Source organism: Talpa occidentalis, unplaced genomic scaffold, assembly GCF_014898055.3.
Source record: "Talpa occidentalis isolate TD23 unplaced genomic scaffold, MPIMG_talOcc4v2.1 talOcc4.2, whole genome shotgun sequence".
Taxonomy (NCBI): domain Eukaryota; kingdom Metazoa; phylum Chordata; class Mammalia; order Eulipotyphla; family Talpidae; genus Talpa; species Talpa occidentalis.
Window position 1 is genome coordinate 88466626 of NW_023602073.1, and position 16007 is coordinate 88482632.

At 36.1% G+C, this 16007-nt stretch overlaps 1 long non-coding RNA gene across 2 annotated transcripts in view; it reads right to left on the reverse strand.

Annotated features, from left to right (window-relative positions):
• The window catches only part of LOC129146479 (uncharacterized), a 191042-nt gene that overhangs the window by 30151 nt on the left and 144884 nt on the right, over positions 1-16007 (reverse strand). For both annotated transcript variants that reach the window (XR_008553259.1, XR_008553260.1), the window contains exon 4: positions 12095-12220. This is a non-coding gene — a long non-coding RNA (uncharacterized LOC129146479). The remainder of the gene's footprint in view (positions 1-12094; positions 12221-16007) is intronic.

Below are 16007 nucleotides of genomic sequence, written 5' to 3' on the forward strand. Positions count from 1 at the left end.
AACAGGGGAGAGAAGAGAATAAGGGATGGGGGAGATGAACCATAGGTGCTATCGTGGAGAGAGAACTGAGGGGAGAAATCTAATAATATCCAAAAATTAACAATGGTGTTAGAAAATAAATTAATTTTTTAAGATTTAAAAATTATACATGAGCATAAAAAAAGAAATCTTTTTAAAGAGAAATTAATTTCAAATATGGAAGAAAATAAATATTACAAAAATAAAATATAATCATAAGTTTATCACATAAGCCATGACCATTTCTCATCTTAAGTGACTAATTAATGAGTCTATAGAACAAAGAAATCAAGAAAATGATACCATGTATTATATACTTCCTATTGTCATGGTGTCACACTTTTCTTTACAAATAAATACAGTTCAAATATATCAGTGAGCTCCACCAAGACCTGAAATTAATCCATAGCTGACTGTAGATAAATGAGTAAGAATAAAACCTGCCAGCCAATCTATAAATTTGTGTGTCATAACAAGTGCATGTTTCAGTAAGCCACTTTTTTAGGTATACTTAGATACAAAGTATTATCATGCCAATGATTTAATGATTCACACACACTTTATATACAATATATAAGTACATACACAATATACAATGAGAAGGATATCAATACTATAGGAAAACATAACAATTGTCAATATATACACACCCAATATAAAGCAAATACTAATAACTGACTCAAAGGAAAACATTGACAGCAACGCAGTAAAAAATAGATATTTTAACACCACTCTTCTAACAATAGCTATATCATCCAGACAGAAAGTCACCATGGCAAACATGATTAATTGAGTAAGATGGACTTACTAGATATTAACAATGTCCCATCCCCAAACACCAAAATACACATTCTTTTGGAGAGCTCACAGTATATTGCAAAGATAGATCACATGCTGGGGCAAAAACAAGTCTCAGTAAATTTTGGAAGACTGAAATCTATCAAGGATCTTTTTGGATAACAATGGCACGAATCTAGAAATCAACTAAAAAGACAGAACCACAAATTTGTGGCAAAGAAAAAACATGGAACTGAACAATTATTAGATCACTGAGGAAACTTAAAAAAAAATACCTGGAGATGAATGAAAATAAAGACTTGACGTATCAGAACATATGGGATGGAGCAAAAGCACTTCTAATGGGGAAGTTTATAGTAATAGAGACCTGCCTCAGGAAACAAGAATAACAAATAGTATTAAATTTAAAGTCACACATGAAGGAATTAGAAAGAAAAGAGAAAGCAAAACCAAAGGTCAGTAGACAATAGGAAACAATAAAAATTAGAGCTTAAAAACTAATGAAATAGAAATAAAACAGATACTCTCCAAAAGATCAATGAAACCAGCAGCTTGATTTTTTTCAAACTATTCATTTTAATAATCTAAAGCTTATTGTGTACCAAATAAAAAACTAACAAAGGTAAACAAATGAGAGCAGTTAAATTGAATAGTCTTAACCCAATTAGAAAATTTAAATTTTCATTAAAATTTTCTTGGTTTTTTTTGTCTTTGTTTATTTTTTTTATTTTTTTACATCCTTGTTCATTTTTAAATGATATTTGCTTCCCCCACTCCCTCAGGTGTAGTCCTCATGGAATTTCCTTCCCCAATGCACCCATGCACCATCACCTCAGTCCCCTGTGCTCCTCCCTCCCTCTGATCCCTCTCCCTCCTCCTCCCCTGCAGGATGTCTCTGATTTATAATTGCCTATTTTTGCTTTGTTGTGTTTTGTACTGTTATTATTTTTTACACTGATGTCTTATTTGGTTCCCCTATATTCCTATTTTAAGTAAAACCATCTGATATTTTTCTTTTTCTTTCTGGCTTATTTCACTGAGCATGATTCCATCTAGCTCCATTCACGTTGCTGCAAATGGCATGAGTTTATCTTTTTTGATGCTGAATAATATTCCATTATGTATACACACCACATCTTCTTGATCCAGTCATCTATTTTTGGGCCTTTGGGTTGTTTCCTGGTTTTACCTATTGTAAATAGTGCTGAAATAAACATAGGGGTGCAAGTGTTCTTTTGAATCATTGTTTTTGTGTCCTTTGGGTAGATCCCTAGGAGTGGAATTGCTTGATTTTTTTAAGAAGACACTGAAACTTAGCAATTAAAGCACAAGAATAGCAAACAAATATCCCATTAGCCATCAGAGAGGGAATAATATCATCACAAGTCAGATAACCAATGGGAAACCCCAAGGAATACTCATGAAAAAACGAGAGTAAAAAAAGGCAGATGAGTTAGTATTTGCAAAGGACATGACAAACAGTTAAAACAGTAGCTGAAAAATAGTAAATTATATGAGTGTCAAATAAAATATAATATTGCTATTCTATATTAGTTTCCTGAATATCATTACAGTATAGTTTTTGTAAAATAATGAATCATTAGATGATTTACAATAATATGCCTACTTCTATTTAACAGTTTTAAATAGAAAGTATTACAGTATTCACACTTCTACGAAATGAAGGATACTATTCAACACCAATTTAATTAGGATGTTAACTTTTCTCACCAAAAACCAAAATCATTTAAAAATCCCTGCATTTCAGAGGAAAAACACAAAGGCAGCTGATCAAAAACCACAGACACTGCTCAAAGCCACAGCATGACACAAATAAAGAAATAAGCTTTCAGTTATAATAATTGATTAGCAACCTGCATTTTGCAGATTATGTTGAGGAATACAAAAAGTCTGTTGGTTCCCATTCAATATCCATTATTCCATTCTTCCTTAATTATAAAACCCTGCTTTAACTCAAAGTGGCAATGTTCTCTTTTTTAATTTCCTGCTGCTTCAGATATGAATGTGAGGCTAGAGGCCCCAAAGCCATCTCATAGAAAAGGTAACCTGAAGCATGGGAGCCAGAAGATGAGCATTAAGAGCATGACATGTAAGCTTGTGTTTCTGATGAAAATGAGGAGGAACCAGCTAATGGTGAATTGACTTTCTCCAGATGCCTTTTACTAAAGAGAGCAAGAAACTTCTATCTTGCTTAAGGCACTATTTGGGGGCATTCTCTTAGTCACTTAGGTGCATACTTAATCTAAATGATATAATACATATTTGATAATAAATGTTTATAAATTGAACTCTGAAAGATCATGTAAGTAAACAATGGCAATTTTAAAAGAAAAAGAAAATCCAAATGACATTTGAGTAAAAGTATTTAAAAATTTCAGTTCAGATGAACTGGGAATTACTAGCAGAACTTTACTGTATATCATTAGGAGTAAAGTATATATAATTATACTTTATATTACCATACATCATATGTATGTGTCACTTTATACTTCATTGTCAATTACTCTAAATTATTTTTTGTTGTCTCCATAAGGTTGAATATTTGTGGAGACAAATTTTTCTTTGATTTTTGCAATAAGATTTGAAGCAAATAAAATAACCTGTTAAAAACTGTCAATTCTAAGTAGTGATGGTCAGATTGATTGGTGTGTGTGTGTGTCTGTGTGTGTATATATGCATGATGTATTTAACAAGTTTTATTAAAAATTATATTTGAAACCTTCTCTAAATTTTCAGAAGCATAGAAGTGTTAAATGTCTGGACACTGCAATAAAGTAATAGTAAATGAGAATCCAAATGCAAGATTAAACTCAGAATGTTAATTTATCAAGGATGTTCCCTGTCTTGGTATATTACATCTTTAATAACTCTAAGTTACATTGATAAAAATGAAAACACTGTTCTTTCTATTCATGATAAATCTCTCCAACAAATCCCTGAAAAATTACAAAATTATACAAGATGCATGAATGGAAAGTAGACCATTCTTACAATTGTGTAACTTTAAAAAATAATATATTAAATAGCTCCAATTACTAAACATTCAGGCATTTTTAAAAATTATATGTATCAATTTTATTATAGATCACATAGCTATGATGGTTAATTTGACATGTCAGCTCAGCTTAAAGATGGCCATATAGCTGGTAAGACATTATTTCTGGCTATGTCTATGAGAGTGTTTCTTTTTTTTTTAAAGATTTACTTTTTATTTATTTATGCAAACAAGAACTGCAGTACAGGCCAGAGGTGTAGGGGTGGAGAGAATTCACCAGAGACAGAGTGGGAAGCAGAACAGGCAGATCCACTGAAATACACTGCTGAGGGGAGCAGTGGGCGAGAGAGGAGAGGTCTGCTGCCCCATGTGGGTTAGCTCCCTGGCCCTGGATCAAACTCAGGCTGTGGCAGCAATAGTGCTGAGACAAACCCCTGAGTCACCAGAGAGTCTCTATGAGAGTGTTTCTGAAAGAGATTAGTATTTGGAACAGTAGAGTGAGTAGAGAAGATTGTCCTCACCAATGCAGGTATACATCATCCACTCTGTTGAGGGCATAAATGGGGGGGAAAAAAAAAACTACAAAGAAAGGACAAATTTGCTCCTTGCTTTGATTAGGACATGCATTTTTTCCTGCTCTTGGACATCAGCTACTCTGGTTCTCAGACTCTGACTCAATTACATCACCAGTTTTCTTCCCCAGGGGCTGGGGATCCAACCGGGGCTGCAGAGGCTGCAGGCAGCTTCTCAGCCCAGTGTTAAACTGCTGCGCCACCAGGGAGGCCCCTGATTTTAATTTTTAATACTTTAGTAAAGAAGACACAAATGAAATCCACAATGAGTTATTATCTCACACTTGTGAGACTGGTATACATTGAAAAGGCCACCCACCAATAACAAATGCAGGAGGGAATGCAGGAAAAGGGGAACTCTAATACATTGTTGGTAGAAATGTAAACTGGTACTGCCATTGGGAAAGCAATCTGGGCTCACCTTAAAAAACTAAAAATGGAAATATCATATGATGCAGAAATCCCACTTCTGAATATCTATCTAAAGAATACAAAACCAGGCCTCCCCGGCAGCGCAGAGGTTATGACAGTACTATGAAGCTTTCACCAGCCACTGCAGCATGAGTTCAATCCCCTGCCAGCCAGGGAGCAACCCACATGGCACAGCAGACCTCTCCTGTCACACCCACTGCTCCCCTCAGCAGTGTATTTTGTCAGTCTGCCTGTTCTGTTCTCCACTCTGTCTCTGGTGAATCCTCTCACCCTCCCATGCATCTGACCTGTACCCCAGTTCTTGTATGTATGAATAAATAAATCTTTAAAAAAAAATTTTAATAAAAAGAAAAAAAAATCTAATATTGTTCTAAGATTGAGTTATTTAATTATATATTCAAAGACTTGAGTGAATCCCCTTTAGCTTTTCAGGGTCATAGGTTTTGTTAAGACCTGGAAGCAAATTCTAGTCATTTAGCTGATAAAATTAAGACATCTCCTACTTAAATCCTAAAGATAAAAATAAATATTATTTTGAATTGTTTATGATAGTTTCTCTTTTCACTTTTGCTGCTCTCTCTTATTCTAAACCAGGCCTTCAATGAAACCCAAGAACTTGTTCTTTTTTATATAAATTTTTAAAGTATCTAATGGATTTTAAAATACCTGATGAAGTGACACAGATATTGGCATGAACTAATACAAAAGCCCTAGTGACAGGCAAAATTTATAACCACCAAACTTTAAGACTAAATGAGTCCATAAATCAACAAGGTCTTACTCTGCCTATAATGTTAGGTGAAAAGAAGTTTTAATGTACAATACCTAAATTTAATAAATAAATAGCAACTCAGTGGTAGTAGTTTATATTGTGAATTTAATATTAATATTTGCTTTAAAATATGAAATATCTTAAGTCATATAGTTAGAGAAATTAGCAGAATAAAAGTAAAGAGTAAAGGTTCAGGTATAATATTGGAAAAACATGGGATTTAGACATCTTGAGAAGAGTCTTTTTGGGGCTTTTTATCTCTATAACTGGGTGCATGGCATGCAGCATTAGTTTAATAAATGTTAGTGGAACTAAATTAAGTTGCTATTCACAGGGAAAGACATTCAACTTAAGCAAAGTACCAGGCACAACTGTGAGAGGAATGGGGAAAAGAATTACGTGCACAGAATGCTAACCCAGGGAAACATTTGATGTTCTTGCCTGCCCACACCTAAGTTGTTTTTTTTTTTTTTTTTTTTTTTATAGTTTTCTCCTGGGTGTTTACTCTACTCTAGTTCTGACTAAGAAAAGAAATCTATCACCAATACCCATCCTTCTACCTGATGGAGTTTTAAGTTAAGTCATTCTTAAATTCAGGCTCAAAATTTAGAAACTTTTCATGATCACTGGAATCCCTGTTGGTTTGTCTCTACCTCAGATGAAACCCAAACCCAAACACCTGTTCTGTCATTTACTTTCTTTTTAAGCACTTCTTGCCTCTTAATTTTTATTCCATTTTCTTCTCTACCATTATTTTAGTATATTAACATCTGATATTCTCAAACTACAGGCATAAATCAGCCCTCATCACTTACCATAAGGTCTCTGGTCTTGGCCACTACATTCACTGCACAGACTACCTGGTTGGCCCTTCCACCAATGGCTCCAACATTGTGAGCAAGATGGCTGGGAATCCTCTGAGGCTCCCTGGCTGCCTACCTCCAAAGTAGTTAAGTGGTGCAAACTGTCTCCCAACTCTCTTCTGTCCTGAATCTTGAACGAAGTCTCAACTCTCTAACTAATCTCTGCCTTCTTTAATGTGCTACTATCTTATCCCTAGATAGTAAGGCTTGGCAGTAAAGTTGTAACTAGGTTTCAGAAAGTCTAGAATGGCACATGTAAGGAATTTGTATTATGTCCAGCAATGAAAGGGTAGTCTTTTCATGATTTTTAATGAACATATTGCAAAGAAAACTAGAATTTTAACATGATTAATTTGAAAACTGGTGACACTAAATAAGGGGGGAAACTATCATTTTCATTTGGTATACATAGCCTAGTTGAGATGAGTTCATTTTGCTTCATGTAATATATGTCATTATAATGATGGCTCTCTTCTTGTGTATTTAATCAAATAGTTTTAAATTTTTTTAATTAGCTATTAAAAGTTGATAAAGTGGGCCTCCCCTGGTGGTACAGCGGTTGAGCGCTGGGCTGCAAAGCTGCCCGCAGCCTCTGCTACGCCAGTTCGATACCCGGCTGCTGGTGAGGGTCCCACATGGCGTGCAGACCTCTCCTGCTGCACCCGCTGCTCCCCTCAGCAGTGTATTTCTTCGGTTGCCTGTTCTGTTCCCTACTCTGGCTCTGGTGAGTTCTCTCACCCTCCCGCGCTTCTGACTGTACTCAGTGCTTGTATAAATAAATAAATAAATCTTTAAAACAAACAAACAAAAAAAAAGTTGATAAAGTGTTACGGAAAAATACAAATAAAATACAATTATTTGGGTTAGAATAAAAAATATATATATGTAAATCACTAATGAAGAAGTGGGTATCTGAAAGTATTTGGGAAAGCTTTTATAGAATATTTTCCAAAATAAAATAGAATATTTTTAGTAGGATAGATCAATTTGGCATCTTTATAAGGAAGCTCATGACAAAATTTATAAGGGAAGATGCAAAGAAAAAAAAGTTCAAGTTTTTAATTTAGGGTTGTGAATTCTAAGTTTGTATTATTTTCTATATATATCTTGCTGAAAGTTTTATTAAGGTGTTGAAGAAGACCAAAAGCAGAGAAAAGAAAGGTCAAAAGGGGAGATCACGGGGGAGTAAAACGATAAAGAGCTAATTTGAGTTTTTCCCAAAAGAGCAGACCTGGGATGAGTAAGAAATGTGTGGAGTATGGGGAGAGCCAAATATCAAAATGAAAACCCATACTGTAAAAGAGGGGAGACAAAGAGCTTAAAGGTGAACTTTTCTTTTGAATTATCCCTGAAGTTAGAGCTGTGCCTTAGTCTCCCTCCCATATCTAAAGAAAATATTCCAAATAGTTATCCTAATTCAGTATACCCTACTCCAGCTCCTCTCAGCAACCTTCTTTGATTCTGCCTATAGAAATATTTTCCAGCAAATATTTGTAACTTCCTCTCAATAGCAGTGATATGTTTTATACAGATAAGATTGAGTGAAACTCTTTAGAGTAGTAAAAATCTCAGCAATTAAATTGGTTCACGATAATACAAATATCCCTGGTGAGGCATTGGTCTTAAAAGCAAACATCATTTTAGATTTTCTGAGCATTTGTTTCAGAAAGCACATTAATCTATTTCAACTGCGTTTGTTTAGTGTTTTCCAAGTTAAGAGATTGACAGCAACTTGGCAATCAATTAGCAATAAAACTATTCTGCCAATCTTGATGAACACAACAAAGTAAATAAAGACACATGCACATAATCCAAAAAGATGCTATTTCCCATAAAGAGATGATTTTAGTTTGGGTTCAGATGAGTGGATTCATTATTAAGAGATCTTGAAATGCCCCACTGTAGAGATCTTTCTCTTATCTTTATTTGGAAATTTCAAAGTCTGGACTATTTATTAATATCACTCATTCATCTAAGGTGATGGACTGTGGATGCTCTGGTGGTGGGTGTGGTGTAGTAATAATACTTAAAGGGGGTGAACCCTACACCTCCTAAACACAAACAACAATTTTTTTACTATAAATTTTATTTTTATAATCCCCATACAATTGCGATCCCCTTATTTTGACCCCAATTCCTCCCCTCCCCACCCCCATCCCCCAAAGAGTGTCTCTGATTCATAGTTACAAACAACAATGTAAACCAATGTTACCTCAATAAAAAAAATCTATTTAAAAATATTTGTTGCAAATATTCAGTGTGACATCAAAATATTAAGGAATTTGAAAAATAAGATAGAAAGAGGTAGTGACGAGTAGGAGTCAAGAGATAATTCAAAGTCACTTAAAATAAAGCCACAAGTAACTCTTGATTAAGGGTAGTTTATGAATGGCATATGTATAATCAGTTATGAGATGAAATAATTTCTCAAGGGGAATAGCCCATTGGGCAGCCATTAATTAGAGATTTCCACCAATTACCAATACCTTATCACTAATTAGCAAGGTCCTTGTCAATACTAATTGACAGAGGGAGAAAGAGAGAGAGATAAATAGTACCATCTTATACTAATCAAATGGACCCATGTGACATGGGCAAAAGTACTTCAAATGAATCCATTCATTTAGGATGAGTAATTTTGTAAAAGAAAAAAAGGGGGGGGTGAGGAAGAAAAATAATGTGTATCAAACTTGTATTCCTCAAAAGCAAAGATATAATTTTAATCATCCTAACGAAAGAAAATATCTTGGTTTCTTCATCAAAATTCCTCATGGTTCCTGAAATCTACTTAAGTATATTTTACATAGCATTTAATGTTTGTTCTTGATTAAATATAAAACTAACATTAACAACTTTTTATTAGTATTAAGAATAACAACCTTTGAATAGCTAAAGAAGCAAAAATTCAGGAGACCTTTTGTTAGGTAATAACATCATAGCCCAAACATATTTCTTCCTTAAATCACCACATGCCAATGGTTCTTGCAAAACAGAGCATTACCTGCTAGCCTCTACTAAACAATTTTAAAACTTACATGTGAATAGTCACGTAAGTCTTTGGACCCATTAATTTGCTGTTGATAGTTGAAATTGTGTAAGTAGATGATACCAGGTAGCTTGTATAGAACAAGAAAAGACAAAGGTCAGGTATACTGAATTCAACTGAAATTTGAGTAAGTGGCATGATTTTTAATTATCTGACCAGGTAACATAAGCAAAAAAAATTTTTTTTTTTTTTACTATAGCCATTTCTTTGACACAAGTAAGTGCCCAGACCTTAAAGTTCCCAAAACTTTTCCACTATATAAAAAAAAAAGTATGGTCATTTTGACTCCTAATGGTAGGATTTAAAGTAATGAAGAAACTGGAAATCTATATAAAGGAAGTTTCTACAATGTAACACAGGCACTTTGAATTAAAGCAAAATATACCCGTTCTCATTGTTTTTCCCTCTTTAAATACAAAATCCATGGTTCTTCCATAAACTTTTCCCTTCTCCCAGGATGTATGCTTACTGCTTTTCATCCACTACTTATCTATCCTCAAGCAGACTAAAGCAGTCACAGGGGAAAAAAACTAATTCGTGAAAGAAAAGTTTAACAATTTGTTATTTTCACAAAGAAGTGCTAAATCGTCCTTATATGTAAGATAAGTATCTCTTCTATTAGTTCTTTTAAGGGAAAAACAGAAAGTGACTAAAATTTCTGTTATTTCTTTTCTACTTTTTCCCCCTTTTTTTCTTCTGGAAAAAACCTGCTCATTTACAAGTACACACTAGTTTGTTCAATGACAAAGCATAAAGTACAGTCTTGAATGCCCCCCCCACCCAATAAAATAAGTTCTGCCTTTATCATGTTCTTGTACCATGTAATTTTTCATCAACCTATATGACATGCAGCCATAACTAACATCTGCTATCATAATGTGTATACAACGATATGAAGTCTGTCCTGTGTAATTCTAACAATGTACAAGAATATGGTAAAAATGACTAGGAAAGAAGGGAGTTGTTCTATCCAGGGGGCAGAGAGAGATGATTGGACAGCGTGTTTTCTACATTGTACAAAGCACTGGGCACAGAGCCTCTGACGCTACTAGAAGAAAAGATTCCAAAGTAAGAAGTCCCAGAGCCCAACTACATTGACAGACTCACAAACTGCTTATGATTCTTCTGGATTTATCTTCTAGGATCCAATAAGAGATGATTCACAGAATGACAAGTTTCTCTAAGAATGGGATGCTGATAATAGCTCAGTAAACACTAGTCAGGTAAGAAACCTATCCCCAAGAATAACAAGTTTGAAGATCTCAGCAATGATGGCAAATGGCAAATGATGGAAATCACTCTCAGATATGACAAAAGGTAATATGTCATAAAACTACGGGAAGATTACCTCCCATGATGTCACAGTTCTGCTTCACCAGTATAAGTATCACATTGTTTATAATCCACCTCAGGAGAGAAATGGTTCTTGTGTTCCTATTTTATTCAAATATGGAAAGCTACTAAAGAAAAGCTGCTAAAGTCCCCCCATACATCCCATGATAAATATCTCTAAGACATGTTATGGTCCCCAAATCCAAGTGTGAATAGCTTTTACAACATACAAGTTCCCCTTTGAAAGTAGTAAATTATAGTTGAACAATTTGACTGGAATCCTTTATGACTCTATAAAAAGAAAATTAGAGCAATAATAAAGCTTTTAAAATACACTCTGCCACCAAATAATTTCTCTCCCACATTACATTATATGATTACTAGGATAAGATTAACCACGAGCTTATGTATATCTTCAGTATCTATAAAAATCAACAAAGTTGTGATGACTATCGTGTTCCTTACCCTTATTATCAAATAGCTCACTTAGGGACAGTGAGTTTGCTACCTTGTTTAGAGAACACACATTCTCTAGCAGAAATACTCTGTAGATGTATTGAAAAGGATAATGGGCTTTTTCTTTAGATCTTACTTCCTATGAATTGTCATGTTAATGAGTTAACATATTAAAGGTTGCACTTTGGGGGCACTTACTCTGTACTATGCACTCCAGTGAATTTCAAATGGTCTTCATGGGTATAATAATATTTTTAACAGCTTGTTAAAAGTTTCTTAGGCCCCATACTTTCTGAATTTAACTTGGAATATGGAGTGAGGCCACAAAGTATCCCCAGAGTCCTTAGATAATTTTAATGCAGCACATTTTTAGAAATCTTGAAAATAATGATTAAAAACACGTAAAACAGAGTTTTATAAGCAGAAGGGTGTCTTCAGTCAGACAGAGATCAAATAAAAGATTGATAGTAATTGCATATTAAGAGAGTCGGTTATTTAAATCTGGGCTCCACTGACTTGCAGGCTGGGGCTTAAGCCAAAGGACTCAGACTTGAGATGAGATTCAGTTTACTGAGGAAATCACTTGCTTCTCTATTCTCAACAATGGATGGACCTGACATGTTTCCCCTTTTGTCTGTAAAGAGGAGCTGAGCAGGGAGACAGGCAGTCCCTGATAACATCTGATACTTTTCACTCTGTGGGTCAATGACCACAACTGCTGCAGCAGCACTTTCAGGAGTCTGAAAAGCAAGTGAGAAAGTAATTCCAGCAAAGGCACACTTGGCTCACCTTGTGGTATTGATCTAGAGTCTGGGTGCTCCGGAACAAAGGGTAGAAAACCTCGCAGCTTCTGTTGAGATATGGTGGCAGCAATCCAGGCCACAGACCAACAAGGGTCTGACATTCCACAGCCATCTGGAACAAGCAAAATCTGCTTAGGGTAAGAGCCAAAGTTTTGTTCTTTTAATTAAAAACTAAATATCAAATCACAAATGGGGGGACCAGCCTGTTTTCTGTACATGAAGGCAAACGTGATAGCTATCAGAATCCTTTCTACCCAGCCCTTGAGAGGAAAGGGAGGAGGTGGACACCACCTTAATTCAATTATATTATTTAAGGCATTTTCGACCTCATTAATAAACCTGTGCAGCAAAAATCTTCCATTGTCATTACTACTGCTATTAAGCTCATCAATGAGTCTATTTAGGACATTTGAAAAATAAAACTAACAACCAGTGTTCTGAGGATGCTGGAGTAAAAAGTGAATAAAGTGGAAAACATTTACCAAAAGAGTCTGGAAATCTTTTTATCTACTAGCAATTAATTTGATGGTTACATGCTTCATGAGCTAATCCTGTTTCATCAAAAGCACTTTCTTGAACTTCTACATTTAAAATGTGCATCAGTGATCCAACCCATCCTCTGTGACCTGTTGTGACCCAACACTTTATTCAAACATTACCACAGCAAAAATAAGCAGCACCATTCATCTTACTGAAGTGAAAGCCCTGCCACACCTGCCATCCCTCCCTCTACCCCCTTCATAAAAGTGCTGACTTCTGAAGCAAGTTACAAAGCATCTCCATGGTGAACAGATGGAGGGGAGAACTCTTTTCACTCTTCAGAAACACCTATCTCCACAGCATGCCGCAGAGCACTGGCAGTGCTGCAGGCCTCTTCTCTTACCCCTTGGAGCTATAATTTAACCAAGAGAGATAGAGTGCAAACCAAATAAACAAGAAAAATGCCAGAAAGTAAACTGTTATGTTCACTAGCAAATTGAATGTTCCAAAATCATCTCTGCATTATTAATCCAGTCTACCAAAAGAAGAGACCACAAACAGGAGAAAGGGGAAAAACAGAGATGCTTCCCTTTGAATCAAAGTTCAGTGGAGATCCATTTACTAAACAAAAAGCTGTGAAGATATATCATGTTTCATATTCCAGAGTAGCAATGGGTTAACACCATGTGTGCATGTATATGCACGTGCGTGTGTGTGTGTGTGTGCATGCATGTGTAAGGAGAGGGAGGTGGAATGGTCCTTGTCTTTGTATTACAAACAAGCATGATCAAATAAGTACAGTTATGAATGGTGATACAAGCCCTCTGATGATAAAAAAGGGTCTATTTATAAATAATGTGACCTACCTACTCAAATTGGGTGATAAAGAACATTTAGTGCTTTGGAGGGGACATTTAGGTTAAGATCTGCTGAATAATAGACCACAGAGAGTGAAGCAAAGAGAATTTCAGGGCAAGTGAATGTCATGTAAGAAATCTCTGGGTGAGAAAGAGCTTTAGGGTATTGAAGTTAAAAGCCAGCATGATTGGAACATGATGTACAAGTAGGAGACAGGCAGGGGCTGAGGTGGAAGAAGGCCAAGCCCCTTAGGGCACATAGGACTTTGGATTTTATTTGAGCCACAGTAGGAGCCATTGCAGGATTTGAGGAAGAGAAATGATATAAACTAAACTGCATTTTTAAAAGGTCACATGACTGACTATGCAGAAGAAGCAAGAAGAGAAGCAAAAAAAGAAATTCTTAAGGCAGGTAAACATGGCAAATAGGTGGTACAACAGAAATGGAAAGAGAGAGTAGAGAGTTAATTAAGACAACGATAATGATGGTGATGATATAGATAACAAACAGACAGATTTCTTAAAACAAAATCTCCTCCCAACCCAGAAAACCTCTCCACAAAGTTAAAGGAGAAAAGAAATACTTTTATTATCAAATAAACATTAAACCAAAGAGTGAAACACATCACAGACAATCTGCTTTTAGGCAAAAACAGAAAAAAAAATTTCACCCTTTTATATAAAGCAGACAAAACTCATTCCATACATGTTTTCAAGATAAGCAAAGACTAGCTCTCAAGTAAAAAGCCTTGACAGAAATGTTTATCTTTTTATCATCCTAGATTCACCTGATAACTAGCATAATATCTGTGTATGCTAACTGGCCTTGCCCAAAGGAAAAATAAACTTGTCATATATTTATGAAAGGAGATAGTTCTGCAACTTGCAGTGAAGCACTGCCAAGTTAGACTGCTACCCTCCCAAGAGAATGGGGGATTGGGCCTCTGTCTCCCTTGTTGTTTAAATTTCAAAGATGGGGCCTCCTTGGTGGCGCAGTGAGCGCTGGGTTGCGAAGCTGCCTGCAGTCTCTGCAGCACGGGTTAGATCCCCGGCCCCCGGGCGAGGGTCCCACATGACACACATACCTCTCCTGCCGCGAGCCCACTGCTCCCCTCAGCAGTGTACTTCGTCAGTCTGCCTGTTCTGCTCTCCACTCTGGCACTGGTGAATTCTCTCACCCTCCCAAGTTTCTGACTGTACCCAGTGCTTGTATAAATAAATAAAATCTAAATAAAAAAATCAAAGATGGTTTCCAAGACTTTGAGAAGGATATTGCTAGGCCATAATGTTGTAAAGATTATTTGACTCTTAAAAAGTTATATACTTTTCAAAGAGAAAGAATTTAGAATAAAAAAATTTTTCAAGTAAATGCTGTAAGAAAGGGGTTAGTCTCTTTCCTATTATTTTTTCTTCCCTTTTTTCCAACAGAGACAATTTAAACTCTTATTGTTCATTCGTATTTGCTTACAGATTATGGATAAACAGATCAGTAGATTTGAAATCAATGTATATCGAATTAAATGTGAGAACTGAAGAAGGATGATGACCAGGATTTTGAGTAATTATTTCAGTTCTACTGAAAAGACTTCTCATTCTAAAGACATGAAATGCATGTCTGCAGTTTGAAGTGGATATCAGTGAATGAAATAAAAATTATGTCAAATATATGCAGCATCACCAAGGAATATTACTGATACAGTTAACAAGTTTGTCTTTCCCCCATTTTTTGCAATTCCCCTTATCTAGCATTAACAGGATTGATGACTTGTCTTTCCCATTTGTTGCAGCTTCCCCTCCCCTTGGGAAGAAAAAAAGCTGGCGCCCACCGGTTTCCCTGTAAACCCTTCCCCCTCGCCCTAAGGAAAACAAGTTGGAGATCACCTCTCTGTGCCTTGACACCTTCCCCTTCCCTTAAGATGAATGAGCTGACACCCATCCATCTCCCTGTTGAGCTGGCGCCCACTTGTCTCTGTGTGGACCACTTCCCCCTCCCCTTTGCGGATGCCTACCCATCTCCCCCTGTATAAATACCCCTGCCCACTGCCAAAGAGGAGGACGGTGGTTTTTCGGACATGAGTCTGCCGTCCTCCTCATTTGTCGACAAATAAAACCGCTTTCCTTTTCCTCAAACTCAGTTTCCTTTTATTGGCTGAGGGAAACTGAGGCCAGCGTTCGGTAACACTACTTCCGTGGCAGTTGACTCTTGTTAGACTCTGCCATAAGGGCACCTGGAGATGTTTGCTCTTCTCAAATTACTTCAGCAATGGTCCTTCATCCAGACAGGGGCAGTTAATTCAAATTTGCAGCTTTTTCCCCACATCCCAAAAACAGTCTTGCTATGCAAGGTACGAGCTGCATCACAACAACGACCCTTCTCGGAGGTCTTAGTTCCAATACCATGAGTTCCCAGTTTTGAGCTTCTGGATTCTGACAACTCAAAACTTTCCCATTATTCCCCCAACCTGAGTTTATCTGTATTCCCTCAGCCTCCTTTCTCCGATTTTTCAGTTTTTCAATTTCTAATTTCCGACCTTAACTTCTCTCTATGAAATCCCTAGAATG